We start from the raw sequence: 14531 nt of genomic DNA on the forward strand, positions 1-14531 counted from the left end.
TTTGAAGCAAGTAGAAGACAGATTTCCAAAATTATCTGAGAGCAAACATAACAGCCTGAGCAGTAAATGTGCTCGCTCACACAATTTGCACTCTCTACCCAGCCTTGGACAAAGCCACACCTTGTCAGGCCCCTGTCACTCCATTTTTTGTAGAAACCAAACCCAAGACAAGTCCCACTGAAACATAGCACTCTCTAGGAAGGTTATCAAGACAGCCCTGAAGCTTCACCCCTCTCTCTGCATCACACAGAGCCTAGGGGAGCCTCAGAGCTCTGTTCCAGAGCTGGATGGTCTGACATTACTGCATGTCAGTACTGTAGCATTGCCTGTGCTCATGTCACATGTGCAAAAGAAGCAATGAGGAGGAAATGGTATAGGATGAGAATTAATATAGTTTGGCTTCAAGGTACAATGCCAAGATGTTCTTCACTTATCACCACCAACAACAAAAAAAAGTATTTCCAGCTTATGAAACAGTTCACAGCTGCTGATCTACAAATTATACTAAAGGCACAGCTCTGTGTACAGTGACTGAAAAGGATGAGGAACTGTTTGCTTATAAACAACAGAAACTTGTCTGAAGTTGGGGGGTTGTGTTCGACTGGCATTTGGCAGAGGAGAGAGGAGGATGCCTGGAGCAAGCAGCTGCAATTCATTTCTGATTTCCAAATTACTGTTAGTAGTGCTGAGATTGGAGCCAAGAGCCTGGCTGTTGAACAGCCTTCCCCATGCTCAGCAATGTACGAACACAAAATAAAACAGCGTTCTCTGAAGAGTCGTTTCCATGCTTTTAAATAAAGTCACCGAAGTCATGGCTGGATTCCTTTGAATCTCATTTATAAATCAAAATAATTATTTTAGCAAGTGACGACAGGTAATAAATAGCACAATTTCCTGTCTTTCCCATGGCAGGATGAAACACTCTTGGCTTACATCATGATCTCCTCAGGTTACACCATGATCTCCCCACTACTCTGCCCCACACTCACTTCTCTCTCTCAAGCTGTACATTCCTCCTCCTACATCGAGTGCTAGAAACTTCAGCTGAGTACTGGGCTAAAAATTTGCAGAGGCAAATGTTATCTACAGAGCAAAGACTCTCCTCACTGTTTAAACAACAGCAGAAGTCTCATTTGCTAGCCTTTACAGATATAGCCTAAATATCTGCTTGCACACACTTCACAGCAAAACATCTCACCAGCCAACCATACAATCCCTGTGTATTCAAAATCACCCGGAAGGAGGCAACTGATTGAGTCATTCTGGAGACTGGCACAAAATATCTACATCACACTGGTTTCTTTATCATGGAACACAGAACTACAGGTTCTTAAGTCACATATGAATCTACATTAAATTGGTCCAAACCATGGATATAAATAAAGTCTTGTGTTTTCACCCATTTTAGATCTCTTGTGTTTATGAGATAGCAAGAACTGAAAACACGATCTCATGCAAAGGTGGGCTTCATCACCTGAACCCCCAGCAGCATTCGAATGAGAGGGATTGTCCAGTCCTTGAAAAGAGAAAGAAGCCCCAAATCCTGAATACAATACTGAAAGAGCTTCCTTGGCACTTAAAACCAGAATAGATTTTAGAACTCATTAGCAGAACATATATCACAATAGCACCAATTGACTCATGGATCTATGAAAGCTAACACAGGAGCTGTGCTCCAGCTGATGTTGCATTAAGGCACCTGATGATATTTGGGTTTGTGCTTTTACCAATGCATGACATTATTCTTTCCCTGTTCCTCCTTTTGTATTCTGGAGGGACATAAAATGCAATGTAGTCCTGTCTGTCACTGGCAGAGAAACAAGCTTTGGATTCATCTCAGTATCCACGAGACAACCATACTGGTGACAATAACTCTTTAAAAAGACTGTGGTGGGATACGGAAAGGAGGAAGTGCCACCAGTGCCATCCTCAGCATAAAGGATAAGTTTTGTCACAGCTTGAGAACAGGCTAGAAAAGAGGGTGGCTCCTACAGCAGACAGGATGGCACACTTAGAAACAGTCTACCATGGAATATAGACCCGAATAGTACTTGTAGCTCAGCACAATTAGGAATACAGGTATTTCTCCAACTTTCTGGAAGATACTCACATGAAAAAAATCAAAGGCAGAGAAAACAGGTACAGGAACAAACTTGAAAAAGCATTTTTCCAGATGGAGTGAAGACTCATTTCTCAGAAGTCTGAGTTTGTACATCCCCACCTCTCAGCCCACCCCTCGCAGCCATAAGCAAACGGTACAATGACCCCTTCTGCCACCTGCATCAGAAAGCGGGCACTAAAGGGAGAGTTTTCCTCAAAAAGACTTTAGAAGGGTTAGTGCTATGGATGACAGTGCTCAGAAGACATGTTCTCCTCTCACTCTGGAGGGCACCGGTCCATTTCAGCTCAGATGCTTGTGCTGCTAGCTATTGCCTGCACTGCTTACAATGAGACAGAGATTGGGTTGTGGCTGGCTGTGTGCAGGGAGGAAGGAGTTATGGTAATTTGTTCATTGCTATCCTATGCAAACCCAGCCATCCCCCCACCCGCTGCCTTCTCTCAGGGGACACCAGTTGCAATTCCTGACAATAACCAAAGGTAGGGTATTCCCCAGATTGTTTTTCCCACTCCCTATGCAAGACAGAAAGAAAAGCAAACAAGATTTACAGAGGAGATCTCTGCAGCTCAGGGGAATCGTTCCAAAGATTAAATCAGTGCTCTCCCATCAGCTGAGCTTAGAACACTGCAGCTGGCGCAGTCATTTAACTCCATAGCCACCACAGCCGAGTGCTGGGGAGATGGGTGCTTCCCAACCACTGTCCCCAGCTCAGCTTCCTGACAAAATGTAGCACAAGGGGATAAGAGAGGGAGGAGAAAGAATAATGCATGTCCAGGATAGCAATAGAGTGCAGCATCAACGCTGGTGCTGGGGCTCTGTTTCAGCATCCAGAAATCTCACATAGGCTTTCCTCTCATAGGTTTATGTGCTCACAGGTTTGGAGGTTTAGCCAAGAAATTTCTTGCAAGTTTGGCAAGTTAGTTCTATGGTTTAGTTGTTTTTTTTTTTTTTTTTTTGTTTTTATTGTTTTTTTTTTTCCTGGTCTGAAAAATGATTGTAGCAGTCACAGTAATTTTTCATGACTATTTCTTCTCTACATACACACAAATAAGCCTTTGTACAAGGCGCTGTACTTCTTTACGGCTCATTTCCTCTGCAGAAAAAGAAGAAAGGTACTTCACAATAAAGTTTCCCCCTCATCCTCTCCAAAAAAATTGCACTTTCTACCTAGTGTAGTAAATACATCTAGGTAGCTCTCCCTGGAAAACAATAATATTATAATAATAAAATATATACCCAAGCAAGGGTAATAGACTGCCAGCTGACTTGGAGCACCACTGGTCATAAAATTAAAAAGCATCCAAGAAAAGGCAGGAATAATATACGAGACAGGCCTTGGAGTTGAAGATTAAGGCTCCATCTCTCTGTGTTATTGCAGGCTCCCTATGACCTTGGGGAAGTCACCCATGTTGGTGGCACATCCGTCTCCCTTGTTGGGGATGACAGGAAACAAGAAAGGCTGCACTATATCCTTCATCTGGAGGATTCAATAAGCAGACAAGTATTTGCAAGGGAGGGCTTAAGCATTCTCAGTTTTGCCTTTGTGGCAGAGAAATGGATGAGGGAGCTGGGAGGGATTCCCATGAAGCGTCTCCCATTACTTTGCAGCTGGGAACTGAACAAAAATTACCACCTATCTTCAGAGAACATCCATTCTATAAATTTAGCACTGGTTTGGCACTGCAGAGACTCCAGTCCTGCTCTCTGATGCTACTGGGGTCCTGGACAACCCTGGCTAGGTGACATAACAGCATTCAGGCTGCATGTGTCTTTGGGGAAAAAATCCGCAGAGAAACACTACCATGCTTCATTAAGTGATTATCCAGAGCTTAAGTGAAACCTGTTGCCCCCAAGATAACAATAACACCCAACATCCTCAGAACTGAAGCAGCTCAAGCAACATCATGTTTAAAACCTCCTGAATGTTTTATTCAGATATTAAACCTGGCTGTCCTCAAGACACTTCTTCCAGTGTCAATTGAATTACTCACAGCTTATACCAGACAATAATTGTGCTATGCACAATTCACATCACATGAAGGATGGCTTTCTCTCAATAAAATCAGGTTAAGACACTGGTATGAACCATCCAGGAATCCTTTCACGTTAATAAGAACTGAGGATGTTGGGCCCAGGGCCAACATTGCAGTTTTCAGCATAGGTATTCACTGGCTGCTCCCCCTTCCCCCCTCCACTTCTCACTAGAAAGATTTTATTTCAAATCCGTAATTGCAATGCATTTACCAACACAGTAGGGTCCCATGTCATGCGTTAAAATAGAAAGACCTCGTACACCTTTTCTGCTGGAGTTTAACACTGCCCAGAAGAAATGCAAGTGATACATTCCCATTACCAGATCACTGCCTGTTGTACTGCAACGCAGGCTGTGTTTGTGGTCACAGCCTGATGTTGTTTGGTGGTTTGTTGTTTTTTCTTTTTAATTCATATATACACCTATATATTTTCCTTGAGGCTTCTCTCTAAGATCAAGAGCTAGGAGCTGATAAGATAAATGAACACTCTGTTTCTTGAGCTCCAACTATGGAAACAATTCCTACATACAGGAGATAAATCACTGCACTTAACTCAGTGAAGTTTGCTTAGCACAGAAAATGGGGAAAACTGCAAGTATAAAAAGTGAAATGGCTGTCGAGGACTGATTAAAAGCCATCTTGAATTCTCTCTGAAGACTTGGTACATAAAGTACAATATTACCTGGCCTCAGTTATTCCATTTTTTCTTTCTGAAAAAGATCTTTTCCACCCCCCTTCTTTTCACAATGCAAATCGTGCCTTGTCTTTTGTGTTCAAGCCCATATGCAGAGATCAGCCCAAACCAAATCTAATCTTAGCTCTAAGAGATCTCCAGCCAGTTTCCAAGACAGTACCCCACTAAGTAAGCATGACCTACATACCTTTTTCCCCAAGAACATGATCTTTCCTTTGCCATCTTCCAGGCATATTTAGACAGCCATACTTTTCCCACGGTGCCAAATCCCTGTGTATGCCTAACCCAATTATTCCATAGAATCAGAGTCATTTGAGTTGGAACAGACCCTTAAAGGCTGCTGGTCCAACCCCCTGCAGTGAACAGGTACACCCACAGCTCCATCAGGTGCTCAGAGCCCCATCCAACCTGACCTTGGGTGTCTGCAGGGAAGGGGTATCCATCAACAATCTGAGCAATCTGTGCCAGTGCCTCATCACCTTTAGTGTAAAAACCTTCCTTATACCCAGCTTAAACCTCCCCTTTTTCCATCCGAAACCGTTTCCCCTTGTCCTATCACAACAGACCCTGATTAAGAGCCTGTCCCCTTCTTCCCTTGTTTCCCTGCCCTCCATACTGCAGCAAGGGTTCATTACACACAAAATCCAACCCCACAGCAATCAATGCTTTCAGAAACATACGCCACCAACCCACGGGACTGGAAGGGGTCAGGAGGATGAGGAGGGGCAGCACTTATGAACTGATCTCAGTTATTTCCTTTTCCAGGGAATTGGGATTTATTTGACAACAGCTTAATCCATTTATAATGCATAGTAAAGGAAGTCACAAAATCCTGATTTTCCTCTTGGAAAACTAAAAAGTTTTGCTTAGTTTTTACCCTGGGGAATATGAAATAATCAGGATGCGATGCACTCATCTGACACATCCCTTGGTTTGCTTGAAGGTTGGATATCGGCAGGAACAGCAGGCTTCCCCAGAACATATGTGCAAATATTCAAGAATAGCAAACAGCAAGGATAAACATAGTTGGACCAAACAGCTTCGCTGAATTGAAGTGAATGTTTGCGAACGCTGCTTTGCAGTAATTGACCTGCACTAATAAGCTCTCTGTATTCAATAACCTGGTCTTTCATGCAAAGAAACCTCTCTGATGAAGGGCGTGCACTCCTAGCTTCCCTGTGGGCTTCAAAAGGGGATTCTGATTGAGCATCTGAGACAATACCAGGTTATTATAGGTGCATATAATTCCCTGAAGCAACCGGCTTCAACATATACCCTTGATGAGAACTCATATTTACTAATTATTGTCATTCATCAAATGAATCCACTGAGCCTTAATGCCACGTTAGCATTGGAACTCAACACCGAACTGCGTTTTTTTTAGCTCTTATAATTTGAACCTTGCCTGACTAACACATACATTAACTATGTGTCCCTAGGATGATTCACTGGAATGTGTCAATTGAAGATGTTAGTAATTTTGAGGGAGACACTTCCATATTTTCAGAAGTAAGCAAGAAAACAGAACATTAAGATTCTGCAAAAGAAAAAAAAAAAAAAAACCCCACAGCTACACCAGAAATTTAACCTAAGTGGAAGGATAATAATATTTATCTGGAGGAGCAGTGGCTCAGAACGGATGCTGCCACCAGGATGAATTATTAATACACATTAATTGTTGTAAAGAGTTTTCAATTTCCAAGTGTTTTTGAGCAAAAAATGGGGGACTTAATAAAACAACTCCTCATTCAAGTGCCTTTTAAATCTGTTTTGGCCTTCTGAAAAGAAGCAGAATTTACATTTAAGGGACGCTTCTAGGAAAATATAGAGTTCAAATTGGAATGTGTTTCTGACTTCGTTATCAATTTATCCATCTAAAAGAAAAAGAGAGGGAAAGGAAATGGGAACGGGAAAGACACAATATAGAAAGACCAATTCCAGCCACCTCCAGCATACCAATAAGCAGACAAGGCAACCTGGTTTTTTTCTCTTTGGTAACATTGGTTTGAACACCACTCACAACATTTGCCAAGGCACAAAAGCAACATCTGGTAGTGGAAGTTTGGAGCCGAGTTTCATTATCTTTAGCTTTCAGAAATAAAAGGATTAGCGCTGGTCAGACAAAAAACATTTAAGTTTTTATTTTCTTCTATCTTCTTGAAGATTTGCAGTGTGAGAAAGGGACACATTAAGACAGAAAATGAAGGCTGAATACCAAAGATTAGCCATTCTTCTCAAACAAATTCACACTGTTGACCACGCAGGTGTGGAAGAGGCTGCACAGCACTCTGACAAGAAACCAGAGGTATTCTCCTCTTCTGCCTCTCAAGAATCCTCCCTCAACTCAGACAGAACAGAACTACCTCAATTACCCACGTGCAAGCTACAGTTTTTAATCTCTGCCTCTCCTTTCCTCTGACTTTACTTCGACAAGTCTCTTTTCTATTATGTGCTTCATCAGACAGCCACAGAAAATGCTGCATAAAAAACAACCTACATGCATCTTAGAGCTCCTTCAATTTGTCAGCCTGTTTTTTGTTCTAGGCTATTGTTTCTAGCACTCTGCTGAGCTGCAGCTTGCTTGTTTGAGCAGGGAATCCCTTGGTTTTACCTGGCTCTGAATGTTTGTGTGGCTGACACTTGGAACACAACAAAATGTTTCCTGGCAAAGAATAAAACAGAACAAGAAGTTTTGAAGGAAGCTAACTGGTGAATTTGATACCCTCCTTTTCCCTCTGTAAACCAAGCACAAGGTCAGAGAAAACATTGCTGTTTTTAGCATCTGCACCCTCACTGGCAAGGAGCAGGATAATGGGATTTAGAGGGGACTGAAGCTCACAACCACCTCCAAAATCCAAGACAAGATCTCACCATTATAATCAGCCAACCTAAATGCCTGCTTCCGTAGTCAGTAGGAACACTGGTCTGTGTGCAAGGTTACCAGCTCTACTCAAAGTGTTTGAGTAGAGGGAAACCTATAAACACATTACCACACTTTGTTTCATAAGTGCAGACTTTGATGGGGAAGAAGGCTGGTGGTTGTTAGAGGAACTTAGATTTGTTTGATGTCCAACTCATGGCCCATCATTTCCTTAGTAAAAATAACATAGCATTAAAAATAGCTTTTAAACTGATCCTCTCTGTACGTTTTCCCATTTACTCATTCACACAGCAGCCAATGAGAACCCATCTGCCCACACAGAAAACAACAAAGTCTCAGATAAAGGAACAGCCACAACTACAAGTGTGGCTCTCCACGAAAGATGTTAGGGGTCAGCACTGAGAACATCCCAACTACCAACAGGACTGCAGGAAGATGGTCGTCTCACCCTCAGTGCTAAATTTAATCAAGATGCAGCACTGCCACACAGAACTAAGTCTGCCCAGTTATCTAGTACGAGCTGCTAACAATTAAATGGAGCAAACTTGAATTTACTTCAATATCAGTAGCAAGCACTGCCTGTGCAAAGCACAAAAGCTGAAGTTGCCCCAGATTTCATCTATTTTGTTTCCATAGAGACACTTTGTATCTGCACAAATCACAATGCTACGTTCTCAGCACAACCTGGAAAACAAACTGTTGATCAGCACAAAGCCAGGCGATGCCCCATTTAATTAGCATAAATCAGGAGAACTTCCACTAATAATTGAACTGCAAGGCCCCCAGGCTTGAATTCTGTACCTGAAGCAATAAACAGAAGTTCAAATACAAAGCACATAGGGGACAGGAAGCATCAGGAGCTCCCTCAGCTGAGTGACCCCAGAACGATGCAAGCAGAAGGGGTATCCTTAGAGGAAAGATAACATAGGGGATCAGAGACAAAACAAGCACTTAGTCAAAGCAAGGCCCACTGCCAACGCTTAGATTTTTCAAAGGAATATTTTTGAAATCAATCTTTAAAGAACCTAAGTGGGATATTTACTGCAAGCATTACTCACAATTTATTTTTCTCCTCAGAAAACAGAGGTTTAATTAAATAGCAAGCATCAAGAAACTGTTTAAATATTTTTGATTAAGAAGACAGGGCCAGAAACAGAACAAAAACAAATATAAACAAGCAAACAAGAAAAAAAAAGCACACAAAGAAAGCCAGAAGTTCCTTGTCTTTATCTTAGTAGTCAGCTCTCACCTCTCTAACAATGCCTGGGCTGCTTCTATCACCCACCACTGAGTTATACCATATGCAGAGGGGGATATTTTGGTAGGTTATGCCCACATGGTCGTATGTAGATTACCTCTGTCACTCCTTAGGCCCAGTCAACTCCTGGCCCAATCCAAGAGTTTCATAGAAATGTTTTTCTCCCCCTGCAAACCCCATATTAGCTTAGAGTCACTGCTTTGCTAGTCCTAAGTGGAGTCACCACAAAAAAAAGGGAGAGAGGAATAAGGAGGAGAAGAACCAATAATTCTCCCTATTAGCACCACAGCTGAGCTAATGCTGGAAGTGTACATTAAAAGTGGGATATTATTAAACCGATAAAAAGATTCTCTTTAGTGGAACACACATGAATCATTTATAGTACCCTTAAAAATCTTAAGACTCTGAGTTCAGCTAAAGCTCTCCAAGCAAGAGCAATCAATACTCAATTTCACAAAGATTTCAGACTCCCCAGGCTTTCCTCTCCCAAAGCCTCGAGGCACTGCACCTCTCCCAAGTGCACCAATAATCCCCGTGCATCAATGCAGGGACTTCATCCACAAGTCACAGCCGTGTCACCGCCAGCCCCAGGCACAGCTAAATCCAGCAGACACTGGGATCACCCTGCACACGTTGGCCTTACAGCAGAACCAGCCAACCAACCTGCGTGGACATCCAAGTGTTTGCAGAGGATCCATTGGGTGTACTTAAATGGGTGCTGACTGACCAGCACAACAGGGTGAATAGACACGGGCTTGTGATACCATTCATTTCCAGTTTAGATTTATTTATAAAACCTCCTCACTAGGAAACACTGGGAAGTCCAGAAAGTTTTAGTTGCCAGCTGAAATTATGATTTATTTATTCTCAGAATACACAGTTTGGGAGCTGAAGAAATTAGAAAGATATCATCTCAGAAATACATTTTTTGCCTTGTATAGGTCTTGTTTTACTGTCTGTTTTAAATAGACAAGTAATAATTTAAAAGAAGTGACAAAAGCATGTTACTAATAAAACCCTTATTATTTCTATTAATTAAAGCTGCTTAGTAGATTTGGATACCAAAAACAAAAGCATACTGTAAGCATGATTTGATCATGCAGAATACACAGGAAGGATGGGGGCAGAGGAGGTACAAAGAAACAGCTATAGGGAAAAATATTAATTAAAATAATCTCAATATTCTAATGTTGTAGGACAGTCATCCTCCTGAATGCAGCAGAAGGTACAGATCTTATAAGAATATCATGCAGGTAGGTCTGGATGACACTGATTACATAATTAACAGAACTGGTATTTAAAAAAAAAAAAAACGATTTTAGGATTAAAAAAAAAAAGATATTTTTAAGCTAGGTTCTTGTACTTGGGAATAACTGAGGAGAAAGATGTGGACCCTACGGCAACAGAACCCCTATAATGAAGCCATAAAGAAGGTCACTGTGATTCCAGAGTGCTTCAGAGGAGATCCAGCCCCTGAAAGCATGGTAGGGCTTGATATCACAGACAAAGCACTGTGAGATGCATCCCAATAAGTTGCATACAGTTCAAGCACTATTTAGATGAGATGAATTCTGCAAGAGAGAGAGGATTCTTAGCTCAGTTTGAGTAATGAAAAGACTTTTATGAGAACTAAAAGAGCTGCTCAAAGCCTTGGTTCCCAATTCTCTTAAAATGAAAATGTTTGAAGAGAGCACTAAACTTTTTTTAGAGGGTGAGACAGTCCCTCAGTTCCCCAGACAACAGCCTGTATTACAGCCAGTGTAGGCAGCTGAAGAAGTCTTTAAAGAAAAAAAAAATAAATACCTCCCTCATTGCAGCTTGCCTGAGCGCCCCATAAAAAGAGGAATTACTACAGTGGAAGAGTGAAATTGATTATGCAGATAGCACTGTCAAATGCAGGAGGGAAAACAAACAAGGAAAAATAGAGCAGAATAAATTGTTTCTGCAATCTCAGAGTTACTTGTAAAAAAAAAAAAAAACAAAATGAGAAGACAACAGGCAGAGAAGGACAAGGTGGCTTTTTGCCTTTATAAAGGGTTTCCTCTTGTCTTTTCATATCAAAAGCTGCACTTAGATGATTCTGTTTTCCTCTTTTCCCCCTTGCACAAACACAAAAATCCTGGGAAATCATTGGCAGATTACCCAAAAAGAAGGATGGAGAAAACTGTTTAGGTGAAGAACCAATCAATAAAACTGCTGAGAGCAAATACTCATCTGCATCCTGTTTGAGATTGACATGGGAGGTATTAATATTGCATGTGCTTGTCTAGTGGATAAAGTAATCGAGCACCATCAAAATGCAAAGCAGCTCCTGCAAGTTTGTGTTCTCTAGCAGTTAAGTCTGCTTTTCCATCTGAATTCCTTTTCTCCTATAATGCCATCTAGAGGAAAGCAGGCAGGTGGAGGGGGCATAGATAAAGGGAGGAGAAGGCAGCAGGTCCCCCAGCCTGTGCTAATGACAAGAATTAGGCTCTCCAATTTATGAAGCCGTTAGAGGAAAAGTGAGCCTTGGCTCCGACACCTTGCTGGGATTGGCATAACGGATGTGGGTGACTCAGCAAGAGGATTTCCCACTGTACCTTTCTAAGAAAGGCGCCGCTGCTGTGCTCTGCCTGCCAGAGAGATGCAACTGAAGAGGATTTCTGTGATTTACATCTGCAAACGATTGAAAGAAAAGCCTTCAACATACCAGATTTAGCAGAGGGAATAAAGGAAAAATAAAAATCAAACTAATTTGATTTTTGCATTGAATTGTAGCTGCTTCCAGGGAAACCAGCAGAGTGGGTTAGGAAAGGGTCTGGACTCTTATTTTCACTGGCATCCTAATTCTCTTTGCTGGGATCTCGGGCATTGGAACCCTACTTCATCTCCCTATTGATTTAGTGAAGATTTAGATTGATATAAGGAAGTTCTTTACTACAGGGATGGTGAGGCATTGGCTCAGGTTGCCCAGAGAGATGGTGGGTGCCCCATCCCTGGAGATGCTTGAAGTCAGGCTGGACGGGGCTCTGAGCACCTGATGGAGCAGTAGGTGTCCCTGTTCATTGCAGGGAGCTGGACCAGATGGCCCTTAAGAGTCCCTTTCAACTCAAACATTTCTATAATTCAAATTTGTTTTCAGAGGGACTGTGTTTGTGAAGGACTGATTTGGTGACAACCAGACAACAGCACCCCCAGCCTTACAGCTCTACTCTGCACAGTGTCAGGGACTGCAGTGCCAGTTCCTTAATCCCACAGGGACCAACACAAAGTGAAGATGTGTTAAAACCTCAGCAATAGGCTTGCCACATGAATTATAGAGTAACGGCTTGAAATGCATCCTTTCTTCATCCTACACACAATTAAGACTTCTCTCAGACCACAGCTCCCACTTCCACACACACACTCTCCTATGCCAATACAGATGTTTCTATCTCCTCAGAATTCCCCCATAGCTCTCAAAACACATAATAACCTTAGGCACTTTGAACAAGAGGGAGTAAAAACACAAACCTGTCAGAGATTTTTAGGGAATAAAACTGTTTGGAATGTTTTGTTCTGACAAACATTGGCTTCATTTTTATCCTTGAAACACAGAGGGCATTTTCAAGTCATTGTATGGGTGAAATCGGCAGTAAATAAGGTCATGTTATCAAAATTCGATGCTTTTGAAAGGTCTAACTAAAAAGAAAAAAGGGGTTATTTTATTCAGGTCTGGACAGACCCTGATTTATTTTAAAAGCATATCATTTAGTAGTAGGGGGGAGGGGAAGAGCATACCTTGTCTAAAAGATGCTTAAATTTGCTTTTCCAGCCTGAAGTTAAATATAAATACTCCTCAGCTTCATACAGAGACAGAAAAGCCCAGTTTCCACACTTACTCTCCAAAACTCACCAATGATTCAAAGACAAAAAAAAAAAAAAAAAAAAACCACAATACCCATAACTGATTGACAAGGAGAAACATGCTGCATCCCAAAGCTCTCCCGGCTTCCCAGAGGCAACCAACCCTGTGACTCTGCCCTACAGCTGTGCATGGGCCGTGGGGTTTTAAACCCACTGGGACCTGTCTGTGGAGCTGCAGCTTATCCAAGCATCCACTGCAAAGCAGCACTGACAGCAGCGAGGAGCCCTGAATATTCAGTAACACGAGTACATCGTAGCCAAGCACACCGCTGTCAGAATGAGCCGAGGTGCTCTTTTAATTTGTTCTGTCATAAAACAAGTTAAAATCAGAAACAGCTAACGAGAACACACCAGAGCCACTGCTTAAAGAGGATAAAATTGGAGCTGATTTTTATCCTTTGTAGAGTAGTTCTCAGAATTTTAGATTTGGGACTATACATGTCAGTTTTAATGGCTTTTCTAGAAGACTGTATAAATAGAGGAGGGTTTCAATAAAATACAACAGTTGAGTCAATGAAAAAGACAACTGCAGAGCAGTGATTATCCCTCCAGGATCACAGAGAGGTTAATTTGCTGAGAGCTCAGCAGAGGTAGCACCAGCTGCTAAGCCAGAGCAGGGTGGGCTCTGGGAGCATTCAGAAGAAACTGATTCTCCAGAAGAGTTCAGCTGCAGCAGCTCAGGGCAGCTTTGCAGCCAGTTCTGATCCCTATGGGGGCTCAGCCAGGCTGGGTGGCACCAACTGCCCCTGGAACAGACGAGATTGGAGACATGCTTTGACACTGGAGACACTGATACGCTACCAAAACAAGGCTGCGTTCCTTCGCTCTGAGAGAGACAGACAGCAAAGGAATGAGAGATGAATCACACTTGACACTGCTCTTCTAATATATTCCTCCAAGATGGCTAGAGCAACAGATGTCCATGCACTAAGCTTGATTGAGAGGTTATTTGTGCTCAACACATTGGAAAATGGTTCAAGAACAACTGTTCATCCTTACTAATATCAATGTAGTTAGGCTGCCAACATTAGAGTATGTTTTGGGTTTTGGCTACGTGAGGACAGCGGAGAGAAGGTGGTTGGAGTCATTCAGAGCACAGCTCCCTTTTTGGAAAGCTGCTTCAAAAAAAAACAAAATCAGAGCATCATCCTCAGGAAAAAGGGTTCTTGCATGCACTCCATTTTTACTATATCAGCCTGTAGACAAGAGCTTAGGCTATATTGTTTAGTGAGCTCATTACCAAGATTCCCTAATGAGTCTCAAAGTAAGCTGATGAAAAACAACTTTAGAATCACTAATGTCAGAAAAGAGCTCTAAGATAATCAAGTCCAACCCCAACCCATCCCCACTGACCACATCACTCAGTGCCACATCTCCACAGTTCTTGAACACCTCCAGGAGTGGTGACTCCCCCACCTCCCTGAGCAGCCTGTGCCAGTGCAACATTACTATTTCTGAGAAGAAATGTTTTGTAATAAACTTTGAAGGATATCACACAGCTCTCAGGAGGTGCTGCAAAGAGGTATTCTGCTGTACAAGCATCTGCAAGTCTCAGTCCAGGCAATCCTTGTTGTGAGAAATACTGAAAGAGTCTTTGCAAAGTGACTGTGCAGCAAGGCAAGGGATCACAAGTCACGAGTTCAGGGAATTTTTGCTTGTTA

This window comes from Meleagris gallopavo, chromosome 11, assembly GCF_905368555.1.
Source record: "Meleagris gallopavo chromosome 11, MGAL_WU_HG_1.1, whole genome shotgun sequence".
NCBI lineage: Eukaryota > Metazoa > Chordata > Aves > Galliformes > Phasianidae > Meleagris > Meleagris gallopavo.